This window comes from Peromyscus californicus, unplaced genomic scaffold (assembly GCF_007827085.1).
Source record: "Peromyscus californicus insignis strain IS unplaced genomic scaffold, ASM782708v3 Scaffold_10__1_contigs__length_136768540, whole genome shotgun sequence".
NCBI lineage: Eukaryota > Metazoa > Chordata > Mammalia > Rodentia > Cricetidae > Peromyscus > Peromyscus californicus.
In genome coordinates, this window is record NW_026294391.1 from 30,972,291 (window position 1) to 30,992,233 (window position 19,943).

The 19,943-nt window shown below is 41.5% G+C and overlaps 1 protein-coding gene and 1 non-coding gene across 11 annotated transcripts in view; one reads left to right on the plus strand and one right to left on the minus strand.

The window, feature by feature from the left end:
* The window catches only part of Bclaf3 (BCLAF1 and THRAP3 family member 3), a 60,876-nt gene extending 41,311 nt beyond the window's left edge, over positions 1 to 19,565 (minus strand). For all 10 annotated transcript variants that reach the window (XR_008215644.1, XR_008215649.1, XR_008215657.1 and 7 more), the window contains exon 1: positions 19,422 to 19,565. The gene's annotated coding sequence lies outside the window, so the exon portion shown is untranslated. The remainder of the gene's footprint in view (positions 1 to 19,421) is intronic.
* Positions 438 to 513, plus strand: Trnaa-agc (transfer RNA alanine (anticodon AGC)). The gene has a single exon. It is a non-coding gene; the product is annotated as a tRNA-Ala (tRNA).
* Positions 19,566 to 19,943: the final 378 nt, after the last annotated feature.

Genomic DNA, 19,943 nt, shown 5'->3' on the forward strand with positions numbered 1-19,943 from the left:
AAGCATTAGCAAATTTGTTGTAAAAAAAAAAAAAGTCTGCAGTATGCTCTGGTGAATGCAAAGAGAAAGCTGCTTAATTCTTCCATGCATTTATTTCCCGATCTGCAAAACAGGGATAAGAGCACCCACCTTAGTAAAATACTGTCAAGATAAAATGAATTCAATCAAGGATCAGCAAATGTTTTCTATAAAGGACTACATTGAAACTATTGTAGACTTTGTACAGCATAAGGTCTGAATCAAGTCTATTAATTCTGTCTTATTAAAACAACCCCTTAAGCCAGGCAGTGGTGGTGCATGCTTTTAATACCAGTACTCAGCAGGCAGAGGCACGTGGATCTCTGTAAATTTCAGGCCAGCCTGCCTGGTCTACAGAGTGAGTTCCAGACAGCCAGGGCTACACAGAGAAATTCTATCTCAAAAAACTAAAACCAGGGGTTGGGGATTTAGCTCAGTGGTAGAGCGCTTGCCTAGCAAGCACAAGGCCCTGGGTTCGAGCCTCAGCTCCAAACAAAAAAAAAAAACTAAAACCAAAACCAAACAACCCCTTAAAATATAAAAACATAGCTGGGCATGGTAACATAATCCCAGACATAGGAAGCTAAGACAAGAGGATCATGAATTTGAAGCAGCCTGGGCTACATACCAAATTTGAGGACAGCTTGGGTTACATAGCAAGACCCTGCTTCAAAAAAAAAAGTAAAAGATACACATCAGCTTTCAAAGACTTGGCAAAATAAAAGAATAAAACACTTCATTAATGTATTTTAATACTGAGCATATGTTAAAATGATTATTTTTGGTATGTTGGGTTAAATGTATTGTTAAAACGTTTTTATAATTTACAAACAGTGAAGGGGAAGACTTACTTTACAACTTAAGTAAAACACAGCTCGCTGAACAGATGAAGATAGGTTTCTTCTGTATCCCAGAATCTAATCAATATTTATATGTATAATTCAGCTATAATTTGGCTTAAAAGGGATTATTGGGAAATGTTATCATTTTTACTATTTTCTACAGAGAAAATATTTTACTGTTTAAAATAACCCTGGACTTTTGAATTATAACCTGTTTTTATGTTCAAGCTATCTGTGTATTATTTCTCCTGCAGTTGTACATAAAATGTTTTCACATTCAAAAAAAAGGACAAATATATAGAATATATAAATTCATAGAGACAGAAAGATTAGATGTTATCTCAAGATGGAGAAGAAAGGAATATAGAGCAATGATTTCTTAAGTACAGAATCTCTGTTTTGTGTGATGGAAAAGTCCCACAAATGGACAGTAGTATAAGGACATAATATCATGAATGTAATAAATCAATACAATTAATGCAATTAATGAATATCATAAATATAGTTATTGAATGACTACTACGAATGTAATCAATGAATACCACAAATGTAATTAATATCGTGAATGTAATTAATATGAGTGTAATTTAAAAAAAGTTTTTATAATTTAAAAAAATGACAGGAGGTAGAGGCAGAGATAAGCAGATCAGTTCAAGAGCACCCTACACTACATACCAAATTTAAGGCCAGTCTGCGGTGTGCATGAGACTCTGTCACACACAAAAAAATAAAGTTCCAGTTTGCTAAAACTAGGTGTGGTGGTGCATGCTTTTAATGCCAGCACTTGGGGGAAGCAGAGGCAGGCAGATCTCTGTGAGTTGAGGACCAGCCTGGTCTACAGTTAGTTCCAGGACAGCCAAGGCTATTAGGCTGTTACAAAGAGAAACCCTGTCTCGAACACACACACACACACACACACACACACACACACACACACACACACACACACTCACACACCAGTGATCAAAAGCAACTTGGGAGAGGAAAGAGTTTATTTATTCTTATAGGTTTCAGTCCACTGAGGGAAACCAGAGCTGGAGCTAAAGCAGGAACCTGGAAGCAGGAACAGAAGCAGAGACCATCATACGGCTCTGGCTTGCTCCCAGGCTCATACTCAGATAGATTTTTCCCGTTTTTGGTTTCCTTCCATTCTTATTTCTAGAGATGTGGTCTCACAACACAGCCCTAGCTGTCCTAGAACTTACTATGTAGACCATGCTGTCCTCAAACTTACAGAGATTAACTTGCCTCTGCCCCCTAAATAGTGGGATTAAACACATTCAGTGTGTTTGTCAATTTTTAGACTCGTTTTTGTCTGTAATTTTAGGCCACTTCCTTTTGAGATATGTACAAACCTCTAGTTTTGCTTCATACCAATGCTAAAAAATAAAACAGCATACTCACAAAACAGAACAAAAAAACAGGGAAAAAAAGCTACTCTGTCCTGGTAACATTTAGCACCTGTGAAAACCTTGTCATGTTAACATTTTATGCTTTAAATCTAAAGCATGTATTATCTATTCTGACTTGTCCTGCAATTCCTTTTCTGCAATAGTTTCAAGGCAACTTCATCTGAGTAGTGGAGGTACTAAGGTTTCCACTCTCTACTGCTACCACTACTTATCTGCTCACCTTTTCTGGTTTGTAGGACTTTTAACTCTTTTGTTTTCTGGTCAGGGACCCAACCAGTATTGCTGTGGAATAATCCTTCTGTACACTGTAAATTATGCTGTGGTTGGTTTAATAAAGAAGCTGACAGGCCAATAGCTAGACAGGATTAGGTTAGGCGGGAAACCCAGACTAAGGACACTGGGAAGAAGAAGGGAAGAGGCAGAGGAGTCACCAGGCAGACACAGAGAGATCACAAGGAGATGCTAGAGGAACAAGACATGCTAGAGGACAAGTAAAGCCACAAACCATGTGGCAATACATAGATTAATAGAAATGGGTTAATTTAAATTGGAAGAGATAGTTAGTAATAAGCCTGAGCTATCGGCTGAGCATTTATAATTTATATTAAGTCTCCTTGTCAGTTATTTGGGAACTGGCAGGTGGGAAAGAAGTCCACCTACACAGTATTTAATGTATGACTTGGGTACAAATCCATTCTTGATTGAAAGAGCTTTCCTAGAAGGACATCACCTTAAGACACTAACCCAAATCCCCTCACCCTACACCATGTCCTGAGGCATTTTACCCCCGACCCACCCACCTCCGCCAGCCTCAATAAAGAAGACCCTGGTGAGGTGAACTGATTGTGGATTAACACTAAGGGTATTTAATCTTGTTTGTTAGCAAGATTTAAAAATCAACTTCATTTTTGTGTGTATGGATGAGAAGGTACACTCACAATGATTTTTTTTAGGAGTGTGTGTACCAGGGGCTGACTTCCTCACTTCAGGTGTTTTTCTCTCTCTCTTTCTGCAGTAAGGTTTCTTATTGCCCTGGTGCATACCTTTTTAGCTAGACTAACTAGCCATCAAGCTGCTAGAATCCCAGTCTTGGTTCCCTTCCCTTCCCATTTCTGGGTTTCCCAATATGTACCACTATGCCTGACTTTTACATAGAGACTAAGGATCTGAACTCAAGTCTTAATAAGCAAGCACTTTACTATAGGCTTATTTAGTAGATCTTCATATCCAAAACACATAGTTTCTCCCCCAGATACTGCCTTACAACCTTTCACTTATAGTCTGCACTCTTCTTGCCTCCCATCTCTGCCATTATCTATAACCTTAACCCCTTGTTTGGTCTCCACCACTGCCCAGCATTAATTCACTTCTTTGACTGGTGATAAAGACTTAAGAATTGTCAGGCTCTCAGCCACTTTTGCTGATGCTTCTTGTAGAATTTTATGATTTTTATATGGGCAGGTGGAATTGCTAGGGGATTATCTTTAAGCCATTCCTGGACTGGGCCTAGGCATCCAGTTGGATTTTCTTCCTCTTCTTCATGTTTAGTCAGACACCTAGTATCTTTTTGTGATTACCAACTACATCAAGAGGGAAACCTTTGCAGCTTAGTTCAAACTCTATAGTGTAGGGCATAAAAGGCTTTCTCAAAGCATGGCTTTCAAACTGCCCTAAGGTAGGCACCTTCACATTCAACTATATTCCTTAGAACCCTTATCTAGAAATTATAAAGGGGTACAGAATTAACAGGATGCCTAATTTGGGGGAATATACTCTAGTCTTGGTTCTCTCATCAGAGATCACAAAAAGTACAGAAGATAACAAAAGCTCTACAGGGCCCTCATCCCAGTTACAGCCAAGAGACAGGAACAGAGATCTGAACAAAGGTATGAGTATGTATTTTCAGGAAAGCAAATAAAAAAAACATAGAAAGGGGTTGGGAAGCTAGCTCCATGGTATGCACTTGAAATCTAGTGCCAAGGAAGTAGAGATAGCGAGGTTGCTAAACTACTTGGCACAGTCCAGGCCAATGAGAAACTACCTAAAAAACAAATGAGGCTGGGGAGGAATAGCTAAAAATTGCTTGCTGAGCAGTCAGGCATACTTGTGGTTCAAATCCCCAGTACCTGTGTAAAATCCAGGCATGGCTGTGTAAGTCTGTAATCTCAGCACTGGGGACCAGAGACAGAAAGATCTCAGGGGCCTGCTAACCAGTGTAGCTGAAATGACAACCTCCAAGTTCAATGAGAGATTCTGTCACAAAAAAATAAGGTAAAGCGACTGAGAAAACCATCCAATAAAAACCTCTGGCCTCCACTCAAAAGCCCCCCAACACATGTATACAATACACACATATACCCAATGGATGGTGCCTGAGGAGAGACACTCAGGCTGTCCTCTGGCCTACACATGCACACATAGATACACACAAAAAATAAAGAATATTTTTGGGTAAAAGATTTTGTAGCAGGGCATAGTGGTGCACACCTTTATTCTCTGCTCTCAGAGGTAGAGGCAGAGTTCAAGGCCAGTCTGGTCTACATAGTGAGTTCCAGGACAACCAGAGCTACGCAGTGAGACCCTGTCTTGGAAAAAAAAGAAAAGATTTTATATGGTAAACAAGATTTTGTCCTAGGTTGAAAAAAAGGACTAGTTTGTTTTTTCCCAAAACAGAAAAGGAAAAACAAAATCAAAACACTTCAGAATATCACAAAAGGTCCAAATTAGTTGGGAAAGGCTTTCTAGGGTGGTGACCCTAGATCAGAGTCTTTCAGTCTCCAGACCTATGACTTGGTGGTGAAAAGAACCACAGCACTGCATGTGAAGGGCGGTTGGCCTCTTGCTTTGATCAGAAAAAGTCCTTGAACCATGGCATCAAATGAGCTGATAGAACACTTTGCTCAGTTTGGCTATACATTAAAGTGCACTATACTTTTTGACAGAAATGGACTTTCACAGAGGTATAGGTTGGGTTCAATTTTCTTCATGAGAACTTCAGAATGTACAGCAGGAAAACCATATTATTGATGGAATAAAGCTCCATGTTTAAGCTCAGAGATCTAGGATTTTGCAAAGGGATATAACAGCCGACAAAGATTTCTGATATGATTAAAGTACTATCCAATTAAATAAACGTAACAGAGAAAAAGGAAAAGTTTTCTTCAGGATAAAATTTAAAGAAGGTATGTGTATAATTCAAGGTTGTTAAAGTTCTCAAAGTCAGGGAGCTGGAGAGATAGCTTAGTGGTTAAGAGCACTGTCTGCTCTTCCTAAGGAGCTGGGTTCAATTCCCAACACCCACATGGATGTTCGCAACTCTAGCGGATCAGACACCCTCTTCTGCCTTCATCCAGCACTGCACACAAGTGGTACACAGAGACACACACACACAGGCAAAATACCCATACACATAAATATAAATAATAGCTTGGAGGTGGTGGCACACCCCTCTAAACCGAGCACTCAGGAGGCAGAGGCACTCGGATCTCTGAGTTTGAGGCCAGCCTCCTCTACAGAGCAAGTTCCAGGACAGCCAAGGCTACACAGAGAAACCTGTCTGGAAAAACAAAAACAAAACAAACTTAAAATGTTTTAAGTTAAAATTCTTAAGGCAGCAGTACAAAAATAGGACTCAGCTATAAAAACCAGCAATGTTTTATTATATTAATCTGGTCTTGGTAATCTTTTCAAGATCTGGTTTAAAGAATACTATCTATGTGCACATGTGGACATATGTGAAGGCCAGAGGTTAACCTCAGGCATCATTTTACCTCTTTTCATTTTATTCTATATCTTGTCATTAAGTAAATTATTTCATTCTTTTCTGACATTTATTTTCTGTCTTCTCTGCTATTTCATAGAGCAGTGGTTCTCAGCCTTCCTAATGCTGTGACCCTTTAAAACAGTTCCTCAGCCAGGCAGTGGTGGCGCACGCCTTTAATCCCAGCACTCGGGAGGCGGCACCAGGCAGGCGGATCTCTGTGAGTTCGAGGCCAACTCCAAAGCGAGTTCCAGGAATGGCGCAAAGCTACACAGAGAAACCATGTCTCGAAAAACCAAAAAAAAAACCCAACAACAACAAAAACAGTTCGTGCTGTGGTGACCCCAACCGTAACATTATTTCATTGCTACTACATAACTTTAATTTTGCTAGTTATTAATTGTAATGTAAATATCTGATACCCAGGATATCTGATGCACAACCCCAACAAATGGGTCACGACCCAAATGTTGAGAACCACTGTCATAGACAGTGCTTTAGAAAGTAGAATGGATCCTTGTCTATTCTAATCTGCTGTGTTTTCCTAGTGTCTTAGTGATTATTAAATAGTAGGGTGCTCTGTATTTGTAGAAGGGGAAAGGGGGAAAAATGAAAGTTGGCATTGTATTATGTAAAGAATCTCCCCAGTCCTTGGATTCATCTGATCTTGTTGAACATCAGTAATTCTAACACGTAATTGTGGCCAGGCACAGCAGCAGAAGTCTAATCAAAACACTTCGAGTGCTGGAGCAGGCAGGCGTTTCTCCTGGAGTTCAAGGCGAGCCTGGTTTACAAAGGAGTTCCAGGGCAGTCAGGGCTAGCTGGTCTCAAAATCAAATGAAAAAGTACAAATAAAAAATGAGCCTGGCCAGGCAGTGGTGGCACATGCCTTTAATCCCAGCACTCTGTGATTTCAAGGCCAGCATGGTCTACAGAGCTAGTTCCAGGACAGCCATGGTTGTTACACAGAGAAACCCTGTCTTAAAAAACCAAAAAAGAATAAAAACCAAACCAAAACAAAAAACAAAAACCCACAAGCCTGCCGTGGTGGCACATACCTTTAATATCAGCACTCTGAAGGCGGAGGCAGGCTGATCTCTGTGAGTTGGAGGCCAGCTTCTAAATACTGCAGTCAAGCCTAGCCACAGCTACAAAACTAGCCTCAAATAATCAAAATTAAATTAAAAATATAGAACTGAACCAGGAGATTGTGGCATACACCATAATTCCCGCACTCGGAAGGCAGAGGGAAGCAGATCTCTGTGAGTTGGAGGCCAGCCTGGTCTACATAGTGAGTTTCAGGGCAAGCCAGAGCTAGAGAAACCTTGTCTCGAAACCCATTCCCCTCCAAAAAAAAAAAAAAAAAAAGAAAGAAAGAAAGAAAAAAAATAGAACTGGCTATCTATCCTTTCCTCTGCCCAACCAAGCACTGTCTTGGACTAGTACTAAGCTAGCTTAAATACGAGCAAATTTTAATTCTGGGATCCCAGCGGCTGGCCTTCGCACTGTGGGGGATAGAGGGGGGTGATTTTCCTGCAGTGAGAAACCTTAAATTTCCAAAACCACCTCTGGTGCAGGAGAGGAAAAGAAGGGTATAACGGGTGGCACCGCTTCTGTTAAGTATTCATTTGGACTCACCTACAAATGCCGTGAAAAGCACTGCGCAGGCCCAAACCTCTACAAAATGTCGGCTGCAGCCATTACCGCAGCCAGCCGCTATTACCACTACCATCACTCACCACCACCCAGGTGCTGAGACCACGTCCCAGTGGCCACTCGAGGAAAAATACCCTGAATTGGGAGGGAAAAAATTACAGAAGGGAAATGTGTAAGAGGGAAGAAAGCAGGGGAAAAGAAAAGAAATCAAAATTAAGCCTTACCCTTCTTTCTGGAGATTTGACTTTTCAGCTCCACAAAGAGGACAAAAAAATAAAGGCTCCTGAACACCAGAAATTTCAGCCGTTTGTCTCTCCTGCCTGACAGAGCCGCTTTCTCCTCCAACCTTCAGTTGTGCTTGCGCGATTTCTTTCCTGCTTCTTTTTGCTACCTTGTTTCTTTTTGGAACCTAGGGATTGAACGAGGCTGGCTCCTGGGTCCCAGAATCCGCCTGTCTGCTTCTGCTGTAGCCCAGCAAGAAAGTAATTTTAAGGCAGGGAGGGCAAGATGAAGCAGATAAGAACACTGGCTGCTTTTGCAAAAGAACCTGGTTGGATCCCCTACTATAATTCCAGTTCCAGGGGAACAGACGCCCCCTTCTGGAATCCAACACAAAGTGGTACACAACCATCTATGTAGACACACATACACATAAAGTAAGTCTTGTGAGCCAGGCATGGTGGCGCATGCCTTTAATCTAGGCACTCGGGAGGCTGTGAGTTCGAGGCCAGCCTGGTCTACAAAGTGAGTTCCAGGACAGGCTCTAAAGCTACAGGGAAAACCTGTCTCGAGAAACCAAAAAAAAAAAAAGTCTTGCTTGGCAATGGTGGCTCATGCCTTCAATTCCAGCACTCAGGAGGAAGAGAAAGGGGGGAGGAATCTCGTGAGTTCAAGACCAGCCTGGTCTACAAAGTGAGTTCCAGGACAGCCAGAACTACACAGAGAAACCCTGTCTCAAAACAAAACAAAGTCTTAAAAAGTAAATAATTTAAGTGGGAAAAAAACAAGAACATATATTTATAACAAGGAAGGAAAGCAAAATAAAACCCAGCCAAATTAATCCTAATGCTTCACTATTAGTAAAAGATTAAATTAAACCAAGCGTGGTGGCGCACACCTTTAAACCCAGCACTTGGGAGGCAGAGACAGGTGGCTCTCTGTGAGTTCAAGGACAGCCAGGGCTACAGAGAGAGAAACTCTGTCCTGAAAAAACCAAAATAATGATGATGATGATGATATATATATATATATATATATATATATATATATATATATATATAAAACACACTTTTTTTAACTTTAAGTGTCTGTTTTCCTCTACTTAACCCTAAGAGTCCAAATCAAACTCCTTGTTTTTCCTAAACAGATCATGCTGGACCCCTATATCAATGCCCTTGCCTCAGTTTGCTGTGCTTTCCTAAATTGTTTGACCATCATATACCCCTACCCCACTCCCACTGTCCCAGGGCTCTTTTTTGAATTTCTTTCCTTTTTTAAATTCTGAATTTCTTTCTCCTTAGGGATTCTGGATTTGCTCAGTGATTATTTCAATATGTTTTATTTATTTACATAGTAGTAGTAATTTAAATAGGCAAAGTCTCTAAACAGTGTATCCCAAAACCAAAATTCAAATAACCTATGAACGTATGAGATGAATTAGTAATTGGAAAATGCAAATAAAAAAACCAGCCATTTCACACCCATTAAATAAAAAAAAATGTGAAGTCCTTATTTTGGAGAGTAGGCAAATGTATGGCACAGAAGGAACCCTCACATACATACATACATACATACATACATACATACATACATATGGGCAAATGTATGGCCCAAGAGGAACACTCATGTACTGCAAGAACATACACGAGTATAAGTAGCTTGGAAATACCCCCAAAATATTGAACATACCCATACCCAAACACTGAGCAATCCCACACAAATATATACCTTGGAGTGGAGAGTCTCAAATTTTGGTGTACAATGCAATTACCTGGAATGATGGTTAACAGAGATTGCTAGATCCTGCCCCTGGTGTTAAAAGGACCACAAAAAGGAGGAAATATTGTTGAAAGAAGCAGCAGCAAGAGAGATGTAGCAAATAAAGTATAAAAGATTTACTACCTGGCCTTTTACAGAAAATGTTTGTTCATCCTATTTAAATTTCCTTCCTTTAACAGCAATGTTAATTAAATGGACAAAAGCTTTAAAGAACTCAAAATAACAGGCAAAAACCAATATGGTTGTGATTGAGATGTCAGAAACAGATGATAATCCTAATTATAGTGTTGCTTCAGAGTAAAGTGTAAAGGACTCAAAGCAGTGAATCATCTGTCTACCCCTGAACACAGACACCCAGGTGGCAGGGTCATTCACTCCCAGGAGGATGCTGAAGAGAACACTAATGCTCAAAGAGGCCACCTTAGCAGAACACATCCTTATTCAGCTGAAGGACCAGACTGCAGCAACTCCCTTTCTCCTTTAAAATCCCTCTCCTCCATCAGTTCCTTCCCATAACCCTGCATAATGTTCCCATCCCTCTGGAACCATATGGCCCTGGGCTAGCCTATCTCTCCATGACAACCAAATTCTTCAAAAAGCTAAGCAAATTATATTCATGTATTTAGGAATATACATGTATATATGTAACCGCAATTAAAGAAAAAGAGGCCATGAATTTGAGAGAGCAAGGAGGGTGCATAGGAGGAGTTAGGGGGAGGAAAGGGAAAGGAGAAATGATATAATTATAATATACATATATATTTAAAGCAGGAAAAAAGCTGTCATATGCCATAGTCATTATCGCTGGTTTTTCTCCTCCCAATCTTGCTAATCCCATTATCAAGCTAGTTTTCCACCCCCACCTCCAGCCACTGCACCCAACTATTCTAGCCAAAATCACTAATGAAACTAACCGGCAAATGTACAGTAAATTCTCCTTCTATTCCTCCTTCACTTGACTTCATTTCCCCCTCTTAACTGATCCTTTACAATGAGCTCAGTTTTCTTACAGTGACTTCAATCCTTGAACTTCTCATAGTCTATACTCTCCCCAGCATTCAGGTTCATGGTTTTATATACTCCCTATAAACTACCAATTTCAAAATTTCCATCTCCAGCCTTCGACTATTCTCTAGACTCTAACTTTGTATAAGCAGTAACCTATGGGGTATTATAAAGTATAGCAAATTCCTAAACCACACCCCCCTATCAGTTCCTCATAAATCCTGCTCTACCTCACTAAATGGTATTATTTTTCAGTGAATAGGAATTGCAATGTCCAACAAACAAACGAAAAGATACTCAACCCTATTAAGAACTCAGGAAATAAAATTGAAATATTACTTTGTAGTTATGAGTTTTATTTTCAAAATTAACACTGGACAGCATCTATTTGTTGACAAACAGTAAAAGAAAATTTCTCACCTGAGGAAAATTCCTCTCCAAAAAACATGAAGCAGAAGAAAACTACAAATCTATACTCAAAAGAGAATTAAATGTTGTGTATTAAAAACATGAGACTATTTTTAAAATCACCTTAAATTAAAAAATCAGAGTGACATATACCTATGTGAGAATCCCCATCTTGAACTAAACTAAAAGAAACAAACCAACATCAGATAAAAACAAAACAGAAATATAAGAAATGAAAAAGCTAACTGAACTGAGGTATATGGAGGGAGGGACTAAAAGTTTAGTTTTTCAAAAGTAGAACTTACAAGCTACTCAAGGGAGAATAAACACAAGTGAAAATGTAGTAATCAAGTACATCAAAAGAAGACATTGAAGTAAAACAATGGAAAAAATAAGAATGGCACTGGGAGGAGAGGAAGAGGGAGACCAAGTTAGGCAGAAAGCTACAGAAATCCAAGAAAAGGAACTATTGTGTGATTATAGTTCCTGAAAAAGAACAGAGCCAGGCATGTGTGTAATTCCAGCACTCAGGAGGCAGAGGTAGGAGGACTGCTCCAAGTTTGAGACCAGTCAGGACTACACAGCAAGGCCATCTCATAATTTCAAATAAAAACAGAAAAAAAGACAACTCCGACACAGAACTAGACTAATATTTAAAATCCCAATTTGAGAAAACTAAGCAGATGACATAGTTCAGCAGTGGACCACTCACCTAGCATGTTCAATACCCTGGGTTTAACCTCCAATCTTACAGGGGGAAAAAGAAAACCTCCTTCGAGTAATAGAGAAATAGCTGAAATAGGGTTCATCAAGATATCTAAGGTAGATATACAACATTCATCTCCGAAATATAGTCTACTAAATACTATTTGATTTAAAGATAAAGACATGAAAATTTTCAAGCACAGAAGAACTAATAACTTATAAATCTGTGGCTTTTGGTTTCCCCCTAGCACAGTAGAGGGGAAAAGGACCACCATCAGCATTTTCAAAGCTTAAATACAAAGAAAATAAAGCTAGTTTTTAAAAGCCTCAATGAAAGAAAAATGTGAACTATGGAATTTGTATCAGCCAATATACAATATACAACCCAAATGTCATGTACACAGACATATGCACACACAAACAAAATGGATTTAAGAACTAAATACACAAAACTTAAAAGTAAACAAGTATAATCTTTGTGACCTTGAACAGGACAATAATTTCTAAGATATGGCACTAAAAATACAAGCAACAAAAGAAGAAAATTAATTAGGATTCATCAAACTTGGAAATTTATGCTGTGAAGAAATCTACCAAGGAAAGCCAAGCTGCTGAAGCAGGCCATGGAGGATCAACCAGAGGGCAGGGGGCCCACTACCAGGCTAGTAGCCAGGCTGCTGGGTACCATGTGGAGCTGGGGACGTGGCCATATGTCACAGAGCCACAGCAGCATGTCAGGTGCATTGGACTGTGGGAGACCCCGCCCAAGGACAAACAGGGTTGCAATGTGCTGGTACTGCAATACCATGGGCCTGCTTGCCTGCCAGACTGAGGCCCAAGTCCCAAGGTGGAGGCCCTGAATGTCAGTATGAAGGACCTGTGCTTGCCTGGTTGGATGAGTTCACCAGCATGCTGGACACAATTCATGGAGACTTGTCCCACGTGGTCAGTGAGGGAGTGCGGTACATTTACGAGAAATTGCTGAGATGATGTATGTCCACGGCAAGATCCACAAGCTTGAGGCATTCACGAAGATATCTCTGGCAACAGCATGGCCAGAATAGAGGAGCAAGCCATCAAGGCCCAGGCTGAGCTGGGGACCTTCCCCCTGGGCATTCAAAAGGTTCCTGCACACTATCAAGGGTTTGTCCCCACCTCTGCGCACCCCCTAGGAGTCTAGCCTTGAGCAAGCAGCCTGAAACTGCACAGACCAGTTTGGACAGCAGTAAGAGGCCTTAGCTCTGAGCCTGCTTCCCTACTAAAGGAAGACCCCAAGCCAGACTTCTGTCCTGAGTTCTAAGGTCTTATTATTAACAGGCTTATATAATGTTGGAGTATGAAACTTTAAGTATATTTTCTGCAAACTATTGGCTATTTTCATTACTGCATGTTGAAAGTATTTTCCAATTCTAATCTAAAAGCTGTTTCGTGGATAGCTGGAAAAGCAAAATTAATTAACTGATCTGTGAAGTATATAGAGCTAGCTTTTTTGTTGTTGTTTTGGAGTTTTGTTTTGTTTTTTGAGACGTTTCTCTGTGTAGTCCTATAACTCACTTTGTAGACCAGGCTGTCCTAAAACTCACAGAAATCCACCTGCCTCTGCCTCCCAAGTGCTGGGATTAACAGCATAAATAGAGATGGGCAGTGGTGGCGTACACCTTTAATCCCAGCATTTGGGAGTCAGAGGCAGGCAGATCTCTGTGAGGTCGAGGCCAGCCTGGCCTACAAAGTGAGTTCCAGGACAGGCACAAAGCTACACAGAGAAACTCTGTCTCAAAAAAAAAAAGCATAAATAGAGCTGTTATTTTTATATTTGTTTGTTTTGAACAACTAACTGTACTGCACTGTCACCATTTACACATGGATATGATCACAGGAAAAGTGACCAAGTAATTCAAAGTCTTGTTATTAAATCCTAAAAAAAATACCACCAAGAAAGTAAAAATAAAAAAATGTAAAATGAAGAGGGAGAACATTACAACATTAGATGATAACACGTGTTTAAAGGATGTAGTGTTAATACAATCCTTACTGCTGGTGGGAATGTAAATGGTATAGTCAGCCACTTTAGAAAAGTCTAGCAGTTACTCATAAAGTCAAACATAGTGTTACCATATGGTCCAACTATTATTCCATTCCAGGTATATATAACCACAATAATTGGAAACATGTCCATACAAAATCTTTTTACAACAATGTTCATAGGAGCATTCATAATAGCCAAAAGGTAGAAACAACTCACATGTACATGAATGGACAAAATATGTCATACATATACAGTAGAATACCTAACTATAAGATATGGAGTAAATATTGATACATGCTACAACATATATGAACCTCAAAGCAGTATGTTAAATGTAAGAAGTCATTCACAAAAGACCTCATATTGTATAATTTCATTAAATGTAAAATATCTAGAATAAGCAAATCCAAAGAAATGGAATGATGGCTAATGGTTTAGTTGTTTTTCTTTTTTCTTTTCTTTTCTTCTTTTTTTTTAGGTTTTTTTGAAACAGGATTTCCTGTCAGGAAGGCTGGCCTCACACCTGCTGTGTAGGTGAGAATGATGACACTGAATGCCTAGTACTCCCTCCTTATATCTCCTAAGTTCTGGGATTCCAGGCATCTACCACCACACCCAACAAGAGCTTTTTGGGTGAAGAACTATTCTGGAATTAAACTTATGGTAATGTTTATACAACTGTATGAAAATACTAAAAATACTGAACTGTACACTTAAAATGGGTAAATTATGCAAAAAGATTCCACACTAAATGCAAATTCAGTATTTACAAATGCAATGAATAAAAATTCCCCAGGAAAGCCTTTGCAACAAGAGACCACAGGAATAAGAGGGTGATCAGTAAGTACTCAGAGGAAAGGGGAAAGTAGAAGTGAGGAGATCAAGCATGGATTATTCTAACAGTCACAGAAAGCATGTTACCTTAGCACAAAGACTTAAGTTGGATCCCCAGAACCCATGTAAAAAAAAAAAAAGGAAGCCAGGAGGTGGTGGTGCACGCCTTTAATCCCAGCACTCGGGAGGTAGAGGCAGGCGGATCTCTGTGAGTTCGAGGCCAGCCAGGGCTAGTGTGAGATCCAGGAAAGGCGCAAAGCTACACAGAGAAATCCTGTCTCAAAAAAACCAAAAAAAAGAAAAAAAGAAAAAAAGGAGAGGGGGGCTTACAAGTCTTTCTCTCTTCCACATACATGCCATGGCATGAACATGCAAAAATATACACTAAATAAGTGTAAAAATGGTGAGTCTTTTTAAAATTTTCTTCATGTGTATGAGTGTTAGTCTGCCTGTATGTATGTGCACCATGTGTGCATATGGTGTCCACTAAGGTCAGAAAAGGTCATCAGATAAACCGGAACTGAAGTTTCCATAGTTGTGAACAATCATGTGGGTGCTGGGAACTGAATCCAAGTTCTTTACAAGAGAAACAAGTGCTCTTAATTGCCGAGTCATCTCTCTAGCCATAAAGAGCTGTTTATTTAAAAATAAATTAAAAAAATGACAATGAAGCCAAGCATGGTGGCTCACACCTATAATCTTAGCACTTTGGAGGCTGAAGCTGGAGGATAACTATGAATTTGAGGCCAGCCTGGTCTACACAGAGCACCTAAAGTCAGTCTTGTTTACAGAGGAATAATACTCTGTCTCAAGTGGGGTGTGTATTTGTGTGTGTGTGCACACAGACACAAAAACTAAACAATCAAATCCTATGAGATGCACTAAAAACAGCGATCAGTTAAAAATTATGAGGCTGAAGAACACTCCATCAATAAAATGTTTGCCATGCTTGTATGAGGACCTACATAAAAGCTGGTACTACCGCACAACTGTAATCCCTGGGCTGGAGAGGCGTTTGCTGGTCAGCTAATCTAGCACAATTAATGAACTCCAGGTTCAGTGAAAGACTCAGTCTCAAAAATAAGACAGAGGACAATGAGCTGGCTCAGTATATAAAGATGCTTGGCACACAGGCATGGCAAAATAAGTCTGATCCCCCAAACCCATGTAAAGGTAGATAAAGAGAAATGATTCCACAACACTGTCCTCTGACCTCCACATGTGTCCCAGCACATGCACGAGCACACCCTCCAACTCTAATAATAATAAATAAAAATATAAAAAATGAGATAGACAACAATCAAGGTAGACAACTGATATCAAACCTCTGGCCATGACATGCATGCAACACCGACATAAACACACACACACACACACAAATTCATTGTAGCAAATATATTTATCAGTAAAAATTAAAGAATAAATATGTGTTCATTTACAAGATAAAAAACACTTAAAATAACAAAGGAAGGAGGCTGGGGATGCAGCTTAGTATAGTCCTTGCCTAGCATGAAACCCTAAGTTCAGTCCCCAGAACCACATAAACCTGTGGTTCTCAATCTGTGGGTCACAACCCCTTTCGGGTTGTTCAGGTGGCCAGTTTACAGGGGTTCCCTAAGACCATCAAAAAACATAGATATTTATATCCCAATTCATAACAGTGGCAAAATTACAGTTATAAAGTAGCAACAAAAATAATGTTATGGGTGGGGGTGGGGGGTCACTACAACACGAGGAACTGTAATAAAGGGTCACAGCATTAGGAAGGTTGAGAACCACTGCTATAAACCAGGTGAGATACACACATGCCTTAAATTCCAATACTTAAAGAAACAGAGGCAGAAGATCAAAAATTCTAGGTCATGCTCAGCTACATATTGAGTTTGAGACCAGTCTGAACTGTATGAGACACTGTCACAAGAAAAGCATGAATGGAGGAAGGAAGACAAGTTGAGTAGGGTGTGGTGGCATATGCCTATAATCCCATAATCCCAGCATGAAGGAGGCTGAGGCAAAAGGATTACAAAAGTAAGTCAAGATGGTCTAAAAGAGACTCTGTCTCAAAAAACAAATGAAAGGCCAGACGGTGGTGGTGCATGCCTTTAGTCCCAGCACTTGGGAGGCAGAAGCAGGTGGATCTCTGTGAGTTCAAGGCCAGCCTGGTTTACACAGAGAAATCCTGTCTTGAAAAGCCCCCCTACCAAAGGAGCTATGTTCAATATACAAGTTATACACTATGAAGAATAAAATGAACTTCAAAGGAGAGTTTGAAAGAGTGTGGAATGGGGCCAAAGAGTATTATGGAAGTTTTTTAAACTGGGTTTGTGTTTGTTTGGCTTTTTTGGGTTTTTTGTTTGTTTGTTTGTTTTTTTCAAGACAGGGTCTCACTATATAGCTCTGGCCTGGAACCCACTATATACACCAGGCTGGTCTCCAACTCAAAGAGATCTGCCTGCCTCTGCCTCCCCAGTGTTGGGATTAAAGGTTGCACCACTACACCTAGGGAAACTGGATCTTAATAAAGTGCCTAGGCTGCCCTCAAACTTGTGATCTTCAGCCAGACATGGTGCCACATACCTGTAATCCAAACACTCAGTAGCTGAGGCAAGCTTGGGCCACAATGACATTCTGCTTGACAAAAAACAAAACCAACCAAACACACACACACATACACACACACACACACACACACACACACACATACACACACACACACACACACAAACCATCAAAAACTGAGGGCTAGTGATACAGCTAATTATGTAGAGTGATTGTCTGGCATAGAGGAACTCCTGGGCTCTATTCACAGTACTGCAAGAAACACACACACACCCCTGAATCTGAAATCTTTTGTCTCTAACTTTTGAGTGCTGAAAATTGAACTCATGGCTTCAAACATTCTAAGCAAGTACTCTACCAAGTGAAATCCATGCCTAGCCCCAAAACAACTTTCAAAAACTTTTTTGTGTGATGTGTGTGCATATCCTTCCTTGTATACGTGTTCATATGTGTGCAACCATGTGGAGACCTGAAAGAGACATCTTCCTCAATTATGTGTTTAGACAGGAGTCTTTCATCCAATCAAAGCTCACCATTTCAGCTTAACTGGATGGTCAGCAAGTCCCAGGGACCCTCCTGTCTGTGCCTCCTGAGAACTGGGGTTAGAGGTAACTACTGCAGCTCTGGCTTTTTATTCAAGTACTAGAGATCTGAACTCAGGCCCTCATGATTATACAGCTATACAGCCATTTTGCCCAGCCCCAAGAAATTTAGTTTAAAATTTTTATGTGCTTCAAGATGCTTCTGTGCTCTAAAATTTTTATAAGAAAGCAAAAACTGCAATAAGACAAGGTATGTGAAATGTACTTTCCATAAATGTCTCATATGACCCTAAAAGAAAGGTAAGGCAAACACATTATAACCCCTTGTTCACTGTTGAGGAAATACCTTAGAAAAAGTTAAGTGATTTGGCCAAGATAATCAGATATATTATAATTCAAAGAAGTCATGACTTCAAATCCCTTGTTCACTTTGAAGAACACTAAAGTATTTTTTTAAGTGGACTAAATGAGAAACTGAGTAAATAAAGCAGGCATGACTGGCATACAACTGTAATCCCAGTGTTTAGAAGCCAGAGGCAGGGCAATCAGAAATTCAAGGCCAGTCTTGGTACACTGTGAGTTCAAGACCAGCCTGGGCTAGAAGACCCTCAGAAACAAAAAAAAGCCCCAACGTAAATGAACAAACAAGGTTCATTATGAAACTAAAGCAAAGACTTTTAAAGTTACTTTGGACCTGTTCACACCTAGAAAAACTTTTTTACAACTTGTCAGGCCTGGCAGTGCAGGCCTAGAATACCAACTACTCAGGAGGATAAGGCAGGGGGCTAGAAAGCTCGAAGCCTGTCTGACCTATAGAATGAGTTAAACACCAGCCCGTGTTGAATGAGACACTGTCTCAATAGATACCCAGCTCTATGTGGAGTGCTTGCTTGGCATGGGGGAGGGCCTAGCTAATCCCAGGGGCTACAGAAGAAAAAAACGTGCTTAAAAGGTTGCCTGACCAAGGAGCCTCACGGGCCCTATTTTCTACCAGTAGTTTGTAATTTGTTCCAGAAAAGCGATCACTCAAGGTGTAGCTCAAAAAGCCCCCCAAAAGGAAAATATTTAGCGAGCTAAGTGTCTCTAGGACAGTCATGACAGTGGCACAGGTGACTAAATTCCTCATAGCGGTCTTCAGTACTCTTCGACATTCTCCCAGGAAGATTCGGCTACGGCGACCAGAGCATCTCTCGCGGACAAAGCGGGAGCTCCGGTCCCGCGGGCGACGGATCAGAGGCCGCCTGGGGAACAAGGGCTCAGTCCCCGGGCACCGCCCCCTCCCTGGTCCCCAGGACAGACACTCCGAGAAAGGAGCCTCCACCTGCCCGATGCCGTGGTGGGGAAGACTGGGGTAGTGGGCAGGTGCCGCGACTCGCGGCGGCTCAGGAAAGGCACCGATGGGACAGCCACCAAACGCCAGAGAGCCAAGCGCACGCCGGGAGCCTGAGCCGCGCGGGCGACAGCTGCAGAGGGAAGGCGCTGGCCCAGCGTGGGGGGAAAAGGGACGCGGTCCCTGGAGAAGCCGAGCCTGCCCGCCGCTCCTTCCCTGCCGCCCCTCCCGCCACCGTGAGAACCGCCTCTCCCGGGCGAAGGACACACCCTCCCTCCCTTGCAGGCCGGGGCCTCCACGCTCCGCCGGCTCCCGGGACCGCTCACCCCGCAGTGAAGTCGCCGCCATAGCCGTCGCTGTCGCCAAAGCCTTCAACACCCCAGCCGCCCCAGGTCCCTTCAGGCCTAGCTCTTCGCTCAGCTCCCGCCTCCTGCTCCGGCAAACACCCAGCCGCCCCCGCGGGTCCAGGAGACCCGGAACTACTTCCTTCCGGAATGGTCTGGCCCCACCCCCACCCTGGCCCCGCCCACCGTGTCCGCCTCCCTCCAAACTCGCTCTCCGGGAGAAGCCGGAGCTTAGCACCCCGCCCAGGCGTGCTGTGCTCACCTTGGTTCCCTGAGAGGCTAAAGTGCCCCCTCACCTCCTTCGGACTGGAGGAAAGGAATGTCCAGGGTGACGCAAATCCCGGGCTCTTTAAAGTTGAGGATCGCGGCCTAGAGGTCAGCCCTCAACTTGGTCCCTGCCTAGTGCGCAGATCCACACAAGAGGCAGAGGTAGCGGCCAAGCGCTTCCAGCTCTTTACTTGACCCTCAAATCCCTTCCAGAATCAGTTCACCAAAACCTGCTTC